The following is a 16,744-nucleotide window of genomic DNA, read 5'->3' on the forward strand; positions in this document are numbered from 1 at the left end:
CTCAGAGCTAAAATCTCACCCTTCCTCCTGCTGTCCCAGCTTCGCGAAAAGAGACCTACTTCCTGTCGGTTCGTTTTTTTTATAGTATGTTGTTCTGCCTTCTCATTGGTTGTAAACCCAAACACATGACTGCCTCGTCACTGTCTGAATGTACAGCCCCCTAGGTCTTAAAGGCATATGTCTCCAATGCTGACTATATCCCTGAACACACAGAGATCTTATGGGATTAAAGGCGTATGCCACCACCGCCACACTCTTGCTATGGCTCTAATAGCTCTGACCCCCGGACAACTTTATTTATTAACATACAATCAAAATAATAATTCAGTACAATTAGATTACCACCACAGGCAACCACAGAAATACCTGTTCCATCTCTGTTCAGACAACCTCAACCTATGGATTACTTTGCTTGCCTTGTATCTAATGAATCACTTATGATTTATTGAATATCTTAAATAAAAATGTAGTTATTAATACATTGCTTTTTTGTAAAAAAAAAAAACTCAAAAATTTCACTAAGCCCATGTGAGACATCAGGAAATTTATCTTGTGCACATTAAAAAAGGCCAAGTAAATATCTAGATCAGCCTATAATTGCAAATAGCAAAGCAAAAAAAAAATACTAAAACTGAATTTCAGTAATTCAATGGACATAGATAAGGTTAAGAATAACTGAGACCAATGAGATGTCTTATCAGATAAGACTGCTTCCCAGGCCTGCCACATAGCCTGTAGACCTGAATTCAATCCACAGAATTCACATAACAATCCAGATGCAATGGTTTACATCTCTAATCCTAAGGAGATAGGAGATGTAGGCAGGAGAATTTGCCTGAAGCTGCAATGTGCATGATGTACTATGGCCATAGACAGAAGAAAAGCCCTGGCTCAGAGACTGCCAAAAATTTGTCTTATGACATGCACCTTGTTCTGGAGAGGCAAGCTCATACCCAATTCCCAACCCCACCTTTCTCTGTATCTGTCTCTGTCTCTCTTTCACACACATACACACACAACTCAGGTATGTGTACACATATACTGAATAAATGTTTAAAAATTAATAAGAATAACAGAGGGAAATGTGGATGCCTTCTGCTTGTGCAATAGCAGTGAATGTAAACAAATCATTAAGCAGGTCTGGCAGAGTGGATGCGACCCAGGAAGAAAGGTTTCCATCACTACAAAGAGACATTGTTTGGATTTCAACCAGAGTTCTGCCTGCAAAACTGTTCACAGCAAACTAGTAATTACCCTTGAGGGCTATTGGTAAGAATTGAATTTTCATTCAATAAGACTGACACTGGCCTGGAGGGGAAGGGCATCAGGCTCACTGTTTGCAAATTAAATTATAAGGATAAGATAAAGATGCTGGATTTGTCACTCTGTCAGTTGGATGGGATATTATTGAGGTGTTTGGATAGATGGTGACAATAACAGCTGTTTGTTCTTCCCCTTTTGACTCTGTGGATTTACTGAATAGATATGAGGATGTTTAAAGTTATCCTAGACCTCTTCCCTTAGAAACAAAACAATTTGTATATATTTACCTGCAGTATGATCTTCACTAAAGAAAAGAGATGAATTGTGAAAACAACATTTAGGATCTAAATAATCCTGAAAATATTCAAATACTATCTGCACATTATATCTAAAAAATAGAGAGATTATCATTCCAGTGAGTGGATTAATTATAAAATATCGTTAACAAAATGAGTGCTTTCATTCATCTACTTAAAGCTGTGTATATCAGATGTATGTGTATGGGTGTGTACATAAACTATATAAATATATACATGTTATAGTTCTGATTATATAGATAATAGAAATGAGAAATGAATATTCTATCAAATGATATCTAATTTGACACTATTTACTAAAATTTTAGCAAATAAATATGTAGCTAAGCAGTCACTGATGGCGCATAAACAAAAGCATGTACTTGATTAAAGGGCATTGATAGGTTGCAAAAATTAATTGATACCCCGCCCTTCTTTCCTCTTTCTTTCTATCTATCTTTCAGCTTCCTTTTTCATATTTTTACTAATCAACTTTGTTTTTGACAATTGGCTTTGAAAATTTTATACAATATAAATAATTCATTATGCATTATGGCTACTCTCATCCCTACCCACACATTCTACCTCCCACCCATCAATCCTTCCTCATCTCAACAAATGTGTTTGCTTTATTTATGTTTTTGTTGTTGTTGTGTTGATTTCTGAGTCACTGAATTTACCAAGAGCCTCAGCATCTCCATGAATTTGGATTTGTGCAGTGGAGCTTGGTGAGTATAGCAGCAAGTACACAATGAAGACAATGTATTTCCCTCCCTAAGAACCCTCAGTAGCCAACATTTCCACTGATACCATCCGGGAGATGTCAGCACTGTGGATTGATAAGGAAAACAGCTGTATCTTGCCTAGAAGGTAACGCTAAGCAGAACTTCTATGTCCCAGATGCTATATTCTTTTTATCTCCTCTTCCATAATGTTCTCTGAAGCCTAGAAAGGGTATAATAAATACCCTATATAGGGATGAGAGCTCATGTCTCACTTATTCTCAGCACCTTGAGTCTATGGGTTTACCACTATACACTGGAGAGAGAAGTATCTCTGGTTAAGTCTGAGAGTAACCTTTGTTTATAATTATAAAGATAAATATACAGATGGCAATTTGACACAGTGTCAAATTAATTAAACAACTGAAATGAGCCTCCCTTGGGCCTATGAACTCCCTAACTGTGGTAGTTTGAATGTAATTGGTCATAATAATCTCATAGGGAGTGGCATTATTAGAAGGTGTGGCTTTGTTGGAATGGGTGTGCCCTTGTTGGAATAAGTGTGTCACTGTGTGGGCAGGCTTTGAGATTTCCTATGCTGCAGATACTTCCCAGTGTCTCAGTGGACTCCCTGTTGCTTATAAGATGTAGGATTTTCAGTTCCAGTACCATGTCTGCCTGCATGTTGCCATGCACCCCACCATGATGATAATGGACTGAACCTCTGAAACTGCAAGCGAGCCACCCCAATTAATAATTTCCCTTTATAAGAGTTGCAGTGGTCATGGTGTCTCTTCACATGAATAGAAACTCTAAGACTTTAACCATAGGATATTTGGTCAAATTTACAGTGAGAGGAATGCATTTCCTTCTTTGGAATGTCTTTAAAGGCAAGCAGAGAACTGTTGGTTACCACTAAAAGAGCTATGCCATTATCAAATCAGGGGGTGCATTCTTCATGGTAGTCTAGCATTTTTATTTGTAGAATTCATGGCAGGCACAAAAACAGACAAATTTGATCAATGGAATCAAATTGAAGACCCAAACATAAATCCTACAGGCACCTGATTTTTAATAAAGATGCCAGAAATACACAATGGATAAAAGACAGCATTCTCAAAAACTGGTGCTGGTCAAACTGGATGTCTGCATAGAGAATAATCCAAATCAACCCATACTTATTACTCTGCACAAAATTCAACTCCAAATGGACAAAAGACCCCAACATGAGACCAGATACACTGAACCTGATACAAGGGAAAGTGGGGTATATCCTAGAACTTCTTGGCCCAGGAATAGACTTTCTGAACAGGACGCTAAGAACAATTAATAAATAAGACCTTATGAAATTTAAAAGTTCTGAAGGCAAATGACACCCCCATTTAGACCAAATGACAGCCTACAGAACAGGGAAAAATATTTGCCAGGTTTACACTCAATAGAGGCCTAACATAAAAAACAAAACAAAACAAAAACCCCACAAATAACCCAATTAAAAAGCGGTACAGCTCTAAACAGAGAATTTTCAAGAGACCAAATTCAAATAGCCAAAAAATCCTTAAAGACATGTTCAATATCCTTAGTCATCAGAGAAATGCAAATGAAAACTACACTAAGATTCCATCTTAAAACAGTCAGAATGGCCAAGAGAAAAAAAGAAAAGAAAAGTGACAACTCATGCTGCTGAGGAGGAGGTAGAGAAAAGGGGAACACTCCTTGATTGCTGGTGAGAGTGCAAATACTTACAGACACTATGAAAATCAGTGTGGCTACTCCTTAGGAAGATGTTAATCAATCTACCTCAAGATCCAGCTATACCACTCTTGGGCATATAAACAAAGGACACTTCATCCTACCACAGAGCCACTTGCTCTTGCTTAATCATGTTCATTGCTATTTATAATAGCTAAAAATTGGAAATAACCTATCTTTAGTATGGATCAAGAAGAATGGATAAAGATGTAGTATATCTACAGAGTGGAGTATTATTCAGCCATTAAAAAATTGTGAAACTCTCAGGTAAATGGATGGAACTAGAAAAAAAATCACCCAAAGTAAGGCAATCAAACCCAGAAAGACAAATATAGCATGCATTAATTGGTATGAGGATTTTAGCAGCTAAGTCAGCAATAAGGAAAGTATAAGCCACAGAACCAGAGAGGTTAGGTATAGAGTAAGGAAAGATAAAATGACAACACATCTTTTCATAGTTAAACAAATGCAGCATAAACAAAAGCAACAGATCTTTAAATAGTCAAACAAATACCCCACAACATAAACAAATGCATTTTTATATAGTTAAATAAATATTCTATTCCACAACACAAATCTCCAAATAATGGAGGAGATAGAGTCCTAACTGGCTTTCTGTTATCATCAAATGAAGCATCCAACACCAAAAATGGCTTAGAATCTAATTCAGCTCCGGGCCAAAGGGGTCACATGGGAACCAGAAAACAACTCAGGCTGTTCCCAAGACTATAATTTGCTCGCCACAAACTGAAGGTAAGGCCTAATTGCTGAACAGAACACCCACACAGCTTATTGAACATGATCAACTCTTTGCTGGTGCCTACATACAGCCTTCAGCATCAAGTGCTAGTCTTTGGCACAGAAAGTTACTCTGCATACTACCAAACCAGCCACAAACCCTTTGATCTATAATGGTGTCATGTCTTCAAGATGTCTAGTACAGTGGCAGGTAGCGCAAGGTTTGTGAGAGTAACCAATTAATATTTCTGATTTGACTGAAATCCCACTTCCAGATATGGAACCCATATCTGACACTGCTTGGTTGACCAAAGCTGGGGGGTAGATAGCCCAGGGACCCAGAGTAAAAACAAATATTACAGTTAAAAAAATGTAACAATAAAATGAATACCAAAGTACATTCTGCTATACTTATAGATCAGTGCCTTGAAGTATGATCCTAATTAGTCTTAACAATAAAAACCCGGAGTCAGATATGGAGGATGAAAACTTAAAGATCAGAGAAGGAGAGCAACAGCCACTAGAAACTTCTTACCTCTGTGACTCCTCAGAAGGAATTGGGGGCTGAGATCCTGTCTCTACCTTCCTTATATTCCTATCTTCACCTTCCATGTGCTGGGATCAAAGGCATAATCCTCCCAAATGCTAGGATTGAAGGTGTAAGCCTCCCATGTGCTGGGATTAAAGGCATGTACCACCACCACCTGGCTCTGTTTCTCTTTTTGACTTGTTGAATCTCATGTGGCCCAGGGTGGCCTTGAACTACTGACCTTCCTGCTTTCTCCTCCCAAGTGCATGTTGTACAGTGTATGCCACCACTGCCAGGCCTCTACGGTTAACTAGTGGCTAGCTCTGCCCTCTGATCTCCAGACAAGCTTTATTTGTCAAAACACAAACAAAATATCATACAGCCGTGCCTTGCCCAGCCATCATTAGAGGAGCTTCCTTCTGCAACAAATGGAAACAAATACACAGACCCACAACAAGATATTATGCTGATAGTGATCGACACTGAAACACTAATCCCTATATAGTATGTTTACATCAAATTTCTTCCCTCATGGATCAGGGAACTATGTGGAAGAAGAAGCAGAAAGAGGGTAAGAGCCAGAGGGGAGAAAGGACACCAAAACATAAGTTCCTCTAAATCACTAAAATCGATGCCATATGAAATCACAGAAACAGGCAGCATGCAAGGGACCTGCACAGATTTGTACCATTTGGGGTCCTAGAGCTGAACGGAGAAATGTACACATGCCCCAAGTCTAACCCAAACTTGATCTCCAATTGATAACCACTTCTAAATGAAAATTTAGTTTTCTTACAGGGAGTTTCATTGTGAGGAAGAAAAAAAACCTCAAGGGTAGGCTTCATGTCCTTCAATAGATGAAAATGAACTCAACAGAATTTTTGGAGGTTCTTTGTCTAGTCACATCAGAACCCTTTCTTCTTTTTTTTCTTTTTAATTTTTGTCTTATTATTTTCATTTGTACTATATATATATATTATAAGAGAGCAATATATATGTATATATAAGACACACACACACACACACACATATTACTTTTCTCTTTTTATCCTCCAGGTCCTTTGCATATATATTATGACTTCCAACTTAGTATTTTTATAGGTCCTCATATATATATATATATATATATATATATATATATATATATATATATATATATATTCTTACTCTCTTTTTATCCTCCAGGCCCTTTGCATCTATATTATGACTTCCAACTTAGTATTTTTATTGGATTCCGCAGTGTGTGAACTAAGAAGTAGGTCTCTTTTTCTTTCTTTCTATTTTTTTTTTTTTGTTTTTTTGTTTTTCGAGACAGGGTTTCTCTGTGTAGCTTTTCACCTTTCTTGGAACTCACTTGGTAGCCCAGACTGGCCTCAAACTCACAGAGATCTGCCTGGCTCTGCCTCCTGAGTGCTGGGATTAAAGGCGTGTGCCACCACCGACCAGCCCAGGTCTCTTTTTCTTGTGTGTTCTCTTGTGCTCTTTTCCTTCTGTTTGTTTTCTCCAATTGTGATGTGTTAGTTTTTGTTTTATCTTGTTATATTTTATTTTATTATATTTTCTCTTCTTTTATTATTATACTTTTGAAGCCTGTTTGTTTTCTAGATCTCATTACAGATGGTTGTGAGCCATCATGTGGTTGCTGGGTATTGAACTCAGGACCTTTAGAAGAGCAATCAGTTCTCTTAACAGCTGAGTCATCTCTCCAGATCATGTTTGTTTTCTAAGGTGATGCAGAGAGTGGGTAGGTCTGGATTGAAGGAGATGTGAGGAGGAACTGGGAGAAATAGAGGGAGAGGAAATAGTAATCAGGATATATTATATGAGATTCCTGCCTAATATCAGCCTGTCCCAATACTACACCACTTTATTTCTTACAGATCCAGGGAAAACTCCTCATATTTTATTATTCCATAGGTTGAAAGATGACTAGCTGTGTAAAAGTGTTTCCTTCCAAGCCTAATAAATTGCATATAATACATCAATCCCACGTAGTAGAAAAATAGAACCAATTCTCTAAATTTGACTTCTGATCTCCACATGCACACTATAGCATATATGTATATGTGTGAAGACATACACACAATAGATAAATTTAAAAAATATTATTTCCCCTATCTTACATTCTTCACATGTATGCTGAAGTATTTAATGCTTTTTCACATGACTTTTAATAGCCAGAATGAACACATCCAAACAGCATTCACAAAATTCTCATAGCTGTATTTATTTTTATCTTATTTTAATTTCATTAGTCTTAAATGTCTTGTCTGTCCACCTTTTAAATTCACTCTCATCTAATCTTTGCTGAGCAGTGTGCTGGTGAATGTATAGTCATTTCTTTTATAAAGAACAGAACTCTAGTGTGGAATGTGCTTTGAGATTCATGATGTAAGTTATATTCCCACCAATACCAAGTTCAAGACTTTGGGTTGTGTTTCAGTTACCCTGAGTGGTGTCTGGATGAGATATGCTCAATTGGTATTCCTAGAATGTTTGTTTGTTTGTTTGTTTGTTTGTTTGTTTGTTTATCTAGGAGCCAAGGCCAGCATTTACACCTTCACATCTGCTCACCTCACTAACATGGCTCACTGTCAGGACTTGCTACCATGCTTCTTGTTTATAATGGTTTCCATGGATGGTCCTAAACTACACAGTTAATATAACTAATGATTTGTAGCTGCTAAATCCAATTCTTCTTTTCCAGTATCTCCAGCTTCCATCTAACAGTACCACTTTGCTCAGCTGAGTACATCTGAACCATTTAAGCACTTTCTTCCTTTGGCTTTCCTAAGTCCTGCTGCCTCACTAATTTCAGAACTCATGGGCACATATTTTTCTCTTTTTCACTGGACTCTCTATGGCTTTAATGTCAGAATGATCCACAGTCAGCATTTGTTGTCCTTTTGAGATACTACATTCACACCTTTGGTGTTTCAGCCAAATTTTTAGTGTTAAGCACCATTACAGTATGGCAATGTCTCAGTAAGTGAATTTGTGTGTGGTTCTACATACAATGTTTCTTTATGTAGTTGGCAATGTGTCATCCACGCCAAACTCTTTATCTTACATAACTGTTCATTGTACAACTTTCAGGGGAAATAGAATTACAAATAAAATTAATTTCCAAGCCCAAAAGCTTGCAATAAACACCAATTTCAGGGTGAAATGAATTCCAATTTTTGTAAGGCCAAGAAGATTCACCCTACTCCATTCATAATCTTTAGATAGAATAAAATAAACTGGCCCCAAATAAGAAAACTTGACTATTCCACTTATCAAAAAATCTTTATGTCATCACTTCAGACAAAGGATGGTAGCCTATAAAAGCTATTTGGCAACACAGTAAAGACAACCAAGCACTGTCTGTCATTAGGACAGGGAGGGTTGCATGTTAATTTAAGAGGCTCACAGGTTAACCTCCTGACCCTCCTCTACCACAGACATTGGAAGATTCAGCTGCTGTTTTCATTGATTATCCTTCCACTTGTTCCAGGGGTAGGAAAGGGAGGCCTCTTCCTTTATTTTCACTAGGGAGTATGTTCTCCTACATTATCTATTGATTCTCTCTTGACATTTATAATTATTTTTGATGCTAGTTTTCCTCTCTCTAATTTAACTATCTATAAAATCTAGATAATAAAATTTCATTATCAAAATTAAAATAAAATTAGGAAATTTTTAAGTCAGTGTATTATTTGATTTGAAAAATAATTGTGAATATAGCATACAGATATTAAATAGCTAAAGAAGATAACTGATAACACAAAGAGTCTTCTTGGTTGCATATTTATTTTTGATATTTTTATGATATCTTGTTTACTTTCAGTATCAAGTGTTTGCGACTTAGCTTCTCCTTATGAAGAATTGTCTCATAAGCATCTAGAGTTTAGTTATTTACATGCACACACACACACACACACACACACACACACACACACACACACACACACACACACACACTTCTACCTTACCCCAGAAATGGTCCCAGAATTGAAGATTGAAATCACCTCTGTTTTGAACTTCTAATAGCAAAGCATTACTATGAGTCAGACTTTGAAATTGTCAGTAGTTAGGACTACAGGCTGTTATTTATCATCATCCTGACCACCTCCTTCTCTTCCTTATCCTCACTATTTACACATTGAAGCTACATCCATAGCTGTTCTTTTTAAACAGTCTATGAATGTTAGTAACTTTTTAACACTCCATATTGGGACTTGAGGACATCCCCAACTTTGAGTTAACTCCATAATGTTGAAAATATCCCTTTAGTTTTTACATGAACTGTCAGATATTTATTTGTGCATAAATTAGAAAATTTTCTTTTCTAAATCATCTTTCCAACTAATCAATTCATTAGATATTTATGTAGCACATTTAGTACTTGATTATCTAAATACATATTAATGACTCATTTTATTATCAAAAACTACTAATGAAGATGGCCCACTTTCTTTCAAAGATTTTGAGGTTTATAACTCCAGACTCCGTTTTACAACAGCCCACCTGCCTACTAGTAAAATATAGTTCTTAAATAACTGAAGTATTTATTCTGTGGACAGGATAGCAAAGTAGTATATGAGAGTAGTGATATGATTGACAGAAGGCCTCCGTTCTCATGAGTCTCTAAAAAACCTCCACTTCACATCCTTAGGAATCACATGGGAAGATGATTCCTGAAGGGATGACTCCTCTCAAGGACTTGGAGTTCATCAGTTTTGTGTGGTAAATGTTGTTTGTTTCTGCTTTGTGTTTGCTTTTATTTCTTATAGGTATTTCTGAGGAATCCAGTGTGATAACTCATCTTTCAATGTACAGAGTATATGGTGCCAGTTAGGTGGACTGGGTTTCATTTGTGGTGCCTTTGTAGGTTCTCATGATGATGTTTCAGGATTTCTAGGGGAGGAGGATCTTTTTTCTATAAGGTCTGAACATGCTTGATTATGAATGAATTCAGTTACAGACAGGCAAGGATACTGTGTGAGGATCACCGACTTCCCACACAAAAGTTGGTCACCAATTGGTAGTTATTCAAAATAAATTTTACTTTTAGAGAACAAAAGCACTAGGAAAGTTGATAGTAAAGCATTAGGGCCATCTAAACATAGATTACACCCTCACAGCAAGTGACATTTTTAAGTAGGTTGTGTTTCCTAGAGTAGGCTTAAGTTCAACAAAAATTAAACATGAGGCTACTTTTGCCTCTCTAAATGTACACTTTTTTCCCTTCTCAAATTTCCACACCATGATGAGACATTGATAATACTCAATGACCTAAGGTAGGGATAAATCTTTGGTACCACAATTCAGGAGTTTTTGAGTTGTACATCTTATGGGTTTTGAGAAATGTGTCCCATTAGAGTATCATACAGGACAGTTTAATGACCTGAAGAACTCTACCTGGTCACTCTTCCTTTCTATTCTTCCCTTAGATCTCTTTATTAGTACTTTAGATGTATTCCTACTGAATGTGAATGATATGGGAGTAGAAAACATGAAGACTTTTTTTTAATGTACTTCTTTCAATTAGTATCATATCTATTTGCCTTTTTCTACACCTATCTATATCTAGGATCTTATTTCATTTCTTTTTAATACTTAATAATATACTATTACATTGCATATGACAGTGTATCCATATATTTGATCAAGTAAATGCAGATTGCTTTCAAGTTTTGGCAACTATGAATAAAGCCATTATCAACATTTATTTATATACTTTTGTGTATGTATTCATTTTCAACTAATTTAAATAAATGTAATTGCTGGGGAATAAGGTAAAATGATGCTAAGTTTTTAAAGAAATTGTCAAATCATCTTCAAAGTGACTTTACAGTTTTGTGTTCTCTCCAGCAGTGAGTGAAATTCCTTATTGCTCCATATTTAGGTTTGCTCCTGTTTCAAGTTTTATCTTTTCTAAGAGGGGTGTAATGATATATCAGTTTTTCCTAAATTGAAATTCTTTAATGATAAGTGATGATTTATTTTTACTATATTGTTGTGTGATTTTTCTGTATCTTTTGGATAAAAGCTTTTATTTACACAGAGTATGTGTAAATACACACAAAAAAATGTCCTTTGCAGATTGTTTATCCTAGTCTGTGCCATGTCTCTTAAATCTATATTTTCTTTTCTATTATGTTCTGGGAATTTTAGTTTTACATTTCTCACTTACGTTACATCTTGTTGAACATGTTAATTCTGAAAGGTGTTAGGCCTGTATTTAGACTCACCTTCTGTGTGAGAGTATTCTGTGATTCCAGCCACATTTATTCTAAGACTAGCTTTACACTAACTAATCAGGTGCTTAGACTCGGCCTCCTTCCCCTTAGTTCTTCTGAAGAAACTGCAAACATATATGTAATTCCTGTAAAATGGTGGAAATTATATTTTTTCTCCTTCCTAATCAGTGTGTTCCAAAATCCCAATAGTGGTAATTATGGACATTTAGATAGCCTTCAGGCCACTCATTATCACTCACAACATAATCAGACAAATCCCCTGTCTTTTATACTAGCACCTTGACGTCAGCTTGTGACCTGAATCAGTCTCAGGGTCATGATTGAAGGAGGGATCCTGGTGTTCATCCTGGGGATGAACTCTAATGAGTGCTGTCATGAAAGTCATATCCCTTTGATATGTCTTAATAATTTCTTTCATCTTTTTCACCTAGGCATAATAGGAGACTCATGTCTTTAAAATTCCTACCTAATTCATGTAGATGCTGTTGACAACAGAAATCTTAACAAAATAAGTAAATTGCAGAGCATGGTAGTTAATCTTAGGCGACTGTCCTAGTCCAGGAAAAAGAATTCCTCACTTTGGTCTTACTTTCATGAAGCATACTTTTAAGTGAATAAAAGGATTTATAATATTACATTTCCTTCTTGAAATATATCACAATTTATTGTCATTTTTATCCCTGATCCATACAGTTCTTTTCTTTACTAACTTATCCTACATCCCTGAGTGAGTTACCTAGTGAATGAGTAATCTGTGTCTGACAAGACAGCTGTCAATTAGTCAGGAGACATCTTGGTTAATTCTGCACTAGAAAAAGCCTTAGATTTTAAGGCCAAGAATGAAAAGTGCCATATGTGTGTGCATTAGAAAATCCAAACCCAAAATGCATGTTTTCAAAACTATTAGTTTTCTGTTTTGAAGGCTTAATTCTAGACTGAGCATGGAATTTCAAGGGTTTGTAAGTAAACACAGGAGCCTTTAAGTGGGTCTTTTTTTGTCATGAACTCAGAAAAGTTCTGAATGTACATATTAACAGGGATATTTGGCAAACTACATTGGACTTTTAGAATTCTCCAAAATACGAGAGATTTAGACTATTTTTAGTTGTTTAAAAGCCTCTTCAGTTTCTGTTGCCTAAAACTGGAATCTGGACAGTAAGTGAGCAATTGTATGCTTGAGGTTTTGTTGATTCTCTGAAGGAGGAATATAAAATTGTTGTAAAAAAAAGTTTCATGAGAATTGAGGATAGAAACATTTCACTCTGGAGAAAGCTTCTTTAAGACTGAGGTGTAACAAACAAGACAGTAAGATTCACGGTCTCCAAAGCTTAAAAAGTTCACAGGTCCCTCTCCTCATCATTAGAATAGAAATTCCACTTCTTGGGAAGAGAACTTTCCCACCAGGATAGCTGGCCATGCAGGGTGTAGGAAGCTTCAGTAACACAACTTACCTGAATTATTGCCCACACCAGGTATGCTTGTTGGTTACAATACTGCCTTTGAGTCACATTATCTTGGATTAATACACATTTGCTCATATTTCTGCAAGTAAAGTTGCACAAATGTTTACAATTCAGAATAAGTTATAAAATGATATAAATGCATTACTTTAATGATTCAATAATTTTATACATTCATATAATGTGTTTTGATTAAAGTTCACATCCCTTTTTCTCCTCCCTAATTCTTCTCCCAGTGCACCATCATTATTTCTTCCCAATTCCATGTGTTCAGTGTTTTAACTAGTTAGTTTATTCTTCCCTCTTATATTACATCCCAACTGCACTTTTCCCTAGTTCCTTTCTGCCCATTCCTTACTCCCACCTCCTCTCTCCTGCATGGGGATCAACTCTTCTTCTGTTTCCCTTCAGACAGGAGCAGACCTCCCAGGGATACCAAACAAACATGGCATAACAACTGACAATAAAACTAGTCACATACTCTCATATCAAGGCTGGACGAGACAATCAAGTAGAAGGAAAAGGGTCCCAAAGGCAGGCAAAAGAGTCAGAGATAATCCTTGCACCCACTGCTTGGCGTCCCACAAGAGTATCAAGCTACACAACCAAAACGTACATGCAGAAGACCTATGTCAGACCCAATCAGGCACCTTGATTGTTGTTCCAATCACTGTGAGGCCCTATGAGCCCTAGTTAGTTGATTCTGTGAAACATGATCTTGTAGTGTCCTTGACCTCTCTGGCTCCTACAATTCTTCTTCCCTCTATCCCAAGGGATTCCCAGAGCTCTACCTAATGTTTGACTATGGATCTTTGGTTCCTGGACCTCCAGTTTCAAGCATGGGTCCCACTTCCTGGCATGGGCCTCAAGTTGGACCAGTATTTGGCTGGACACTCTCACAATTTCTGTGCCAACTTTAACCCAGCACATCTTGTAGACAGGACAAATTGTAGGTGAAAGGTTTTGTGGCTGGATTAGAGTCCCAGTCCCTCCACTGGAGGACTTGCCTGATTTCAGAAGATGGCCAGTTCAGGCTCATAATCTCCCATCACTAGGAGTTTTTGCCAGGGCCACCCTTGTAGATTCCAGGGTGTTTCATTGCATTAGGTTTCAACCTTAAAACACCCCCCATTCCAGTTGTCTCTTTCAGTACTCTCTCCTTCCACCCCACCACTTGATCAATTCCTCCTTTTCTCACCACCCTCAGCCCCCAGTCCACCTGTGAAATCTTTTCTATTTCCCCTTCACAGGGATATTCATGCACATACACACTCTTGAGTTCTGAATTCACTTAGTGCTGCCAGTACATGCATGGGTATAGAGTCATATACTAGAGCATGGGTACTTTCTTAGTAAGAGTTATGTTGTGATAAAACAGAATGACCAAAAGAACTTGAGAAGAATAGGATTAATTGCATCTTACAGCTCTCATACAGCTATACTCTATCACTGAGGGAAATCAGTATAGGAACTCAATGCAGGATCCTAGAGGCAGGAAATGAAGCAGAAATCATGGAAGATAACTGCTTACTGGCTTGTTCATCTTTTAGTCTTATACAAGAATGACCCACATTCCCAGTGGTGACATTGCCTCCAGTGAACTGGGCCCTTCTACACAAAACATCAATCAAGAAAATGCCCCAAAAGTTTGCCTACAATTCAATTTAATGGAGACATATTCTCAATTAGGATGACCTATTCCCAGATGAGTTTAGGCTTGTGTCAAGTTGACAAAATATAACCAGGATGTGGTTATTTTGGAGGCCATATCCTTGAAAAACAGACTATCCCTCCCACCATGACCGTCAATTGCAAATATCATCTCTCTTAGTGGTGGGACTTTAAGACTCTATACCTTGTTCCATGATGAAAACTTTTCTGGCTGAATTGTCACAGCTTCTATGCATGTTTCTCATAGTAACTATGAGTTCATATTGCAAGGGTCCTGTTGTATTCATAAAAGATTGTTTTCATGTAGCTTTCACAGTCTTTTCACTTCCTCTTCTGAAATGATCTCTTGTGTTTGTGATGGAGGGGGATGATACAGATATCCTATTTGCCACCATAAAGCCTATTATTCTCTGAATATTGATTGTAGGTTAAAGTGAGGACTCACGGGAGTCTAGTCAATAATTTATTAAGGGATGAAAGGGAAATTACATACTCATGGATAAAGAACAAGTAGATACTGCTGCTAATTCAGCTGTCATTGCCCTGCTCTCCTGACCAAGGGCAAAGGGGACCAACTACAAGTCACACTTCTCTGCTTGTTCCTGCTCCAACCACTGAAGAGAGAGTCTGTGGCCCCTCTCCTCCATTCTTCTTTGGTCACTTACTCAGACAAGACCATACCTCATAGAGGTAGTCACCCCAATAGCATTGGCTGAATGGATCAATTTCCCACAGCAGTAGTTCTTTGTTTATCTTCAGCTACTGCAAAAAGAAGCTTCTCTGGTGAGTGTAGAGAGATGTACTAATATATTTGTATAACAATAAGTCCTACTGGGGTTTGTCTAATACTGTTTCTTCAGCAAAATAATAGTAGTAGATTCTCTACTAGGGACCATGACCAGCCTGGCCACAGACTCTTGACTCCATTAATTATGTCAGACTTGGATTCAGTCTTGTGGAGCTGGCTGCAAATCCAGTAAAAAAATTTTGATAACTCTCTTAATGTTCATGCCACCACTGCACCAACAGATAGATTCCTGAACAGTAGTTATTGTAGCTCACATGTCTATCAGCTGAATAAAATTGACTATTATTTTTTTCTTCTCTGATAGCACCCATCACATCTTCAAGTACTATATATGTTAATCAGTAGAGTTGAAGCTTCCATGTGAGTATTACATAGAATTAGGTATGTTCCACGAGTTAAGTATGTTGTATCTTCACCAACAACTTTTGGAGCGTATCCAAGAATGATGGCAGTAAACTATATTATGTGGGAGACATAAGTGATCACAACTCCAAAGGAGGTATTCTATCCCTAACTTGAAGATTCTTTATTCATAATATATGGTGCCTACAAGAGGCATTGTCCCCCTGTTATACATTAACTACATTTATATTATTTACTGTATGCGTATGTTTCAGGAAGCTTTTATAGAAGTAAATTTTCATGGAGAGTCTTTCAAAGGCCTCTAGCTACAGTTGGGTTTTTCACTAAGCATATTGTTTTCTGTCTGACCCTGGGTTGTCCTTTGGCTGTTATATTTTTATTGATTCTACATCTATTTTGACAAGGATAAATATTCCCCATGTTTATTTAAATTCTCCCCTCAATTTGTTTCAATCAGGTACTTTTCTATTATGGAATTTGAATCTCTGCCCCATCCTTCTTCTTTCAGAAGAAACATTTATTTTCACAAATTTGTGTGTTTCCCCCATGCCCAAGAGGTAGAGGCTTTCTAACTGAAGGGCAAACATGATAAGTTTTAAATTTCATAGCTTGCCATTTCTAATTTATTCATAACACATTCAAGCCAAATAAAACACTCAATCTTTAATCAGTGGCCCTAATCTGTAGGGGAACTGCAATGGGAAAAGAACGCATAGAATGGTGATGCAAAATATCACCATCCTGCATTGATTTGTTACCCAATGCAAATAGAAACAGTACAGATTTACCAACTAGGATTGAGGTGTCTCTTTAAAAAATGTTGATTGTTTGGGTGAAGGAAACATTTTTGGCATATTTGACTATTCCCGTCTTTGATGTTCTTTCAATTTTCCAACT

This window comes from Peromyscus leucopus, chromosome 6 (assembly GCF_004664715.2).
Source record: "Peromyscus leucopus breed LL Stock chromosome 6, UCI_PerLeu_2.1, whole genome shotgun sequence".
Lineage (NCBI taxonomy): Eukaryota > Metazoa > Chordata > Mammalia > Rodentia > Cricetidae > Peromyscus > Peromyscus leucopus.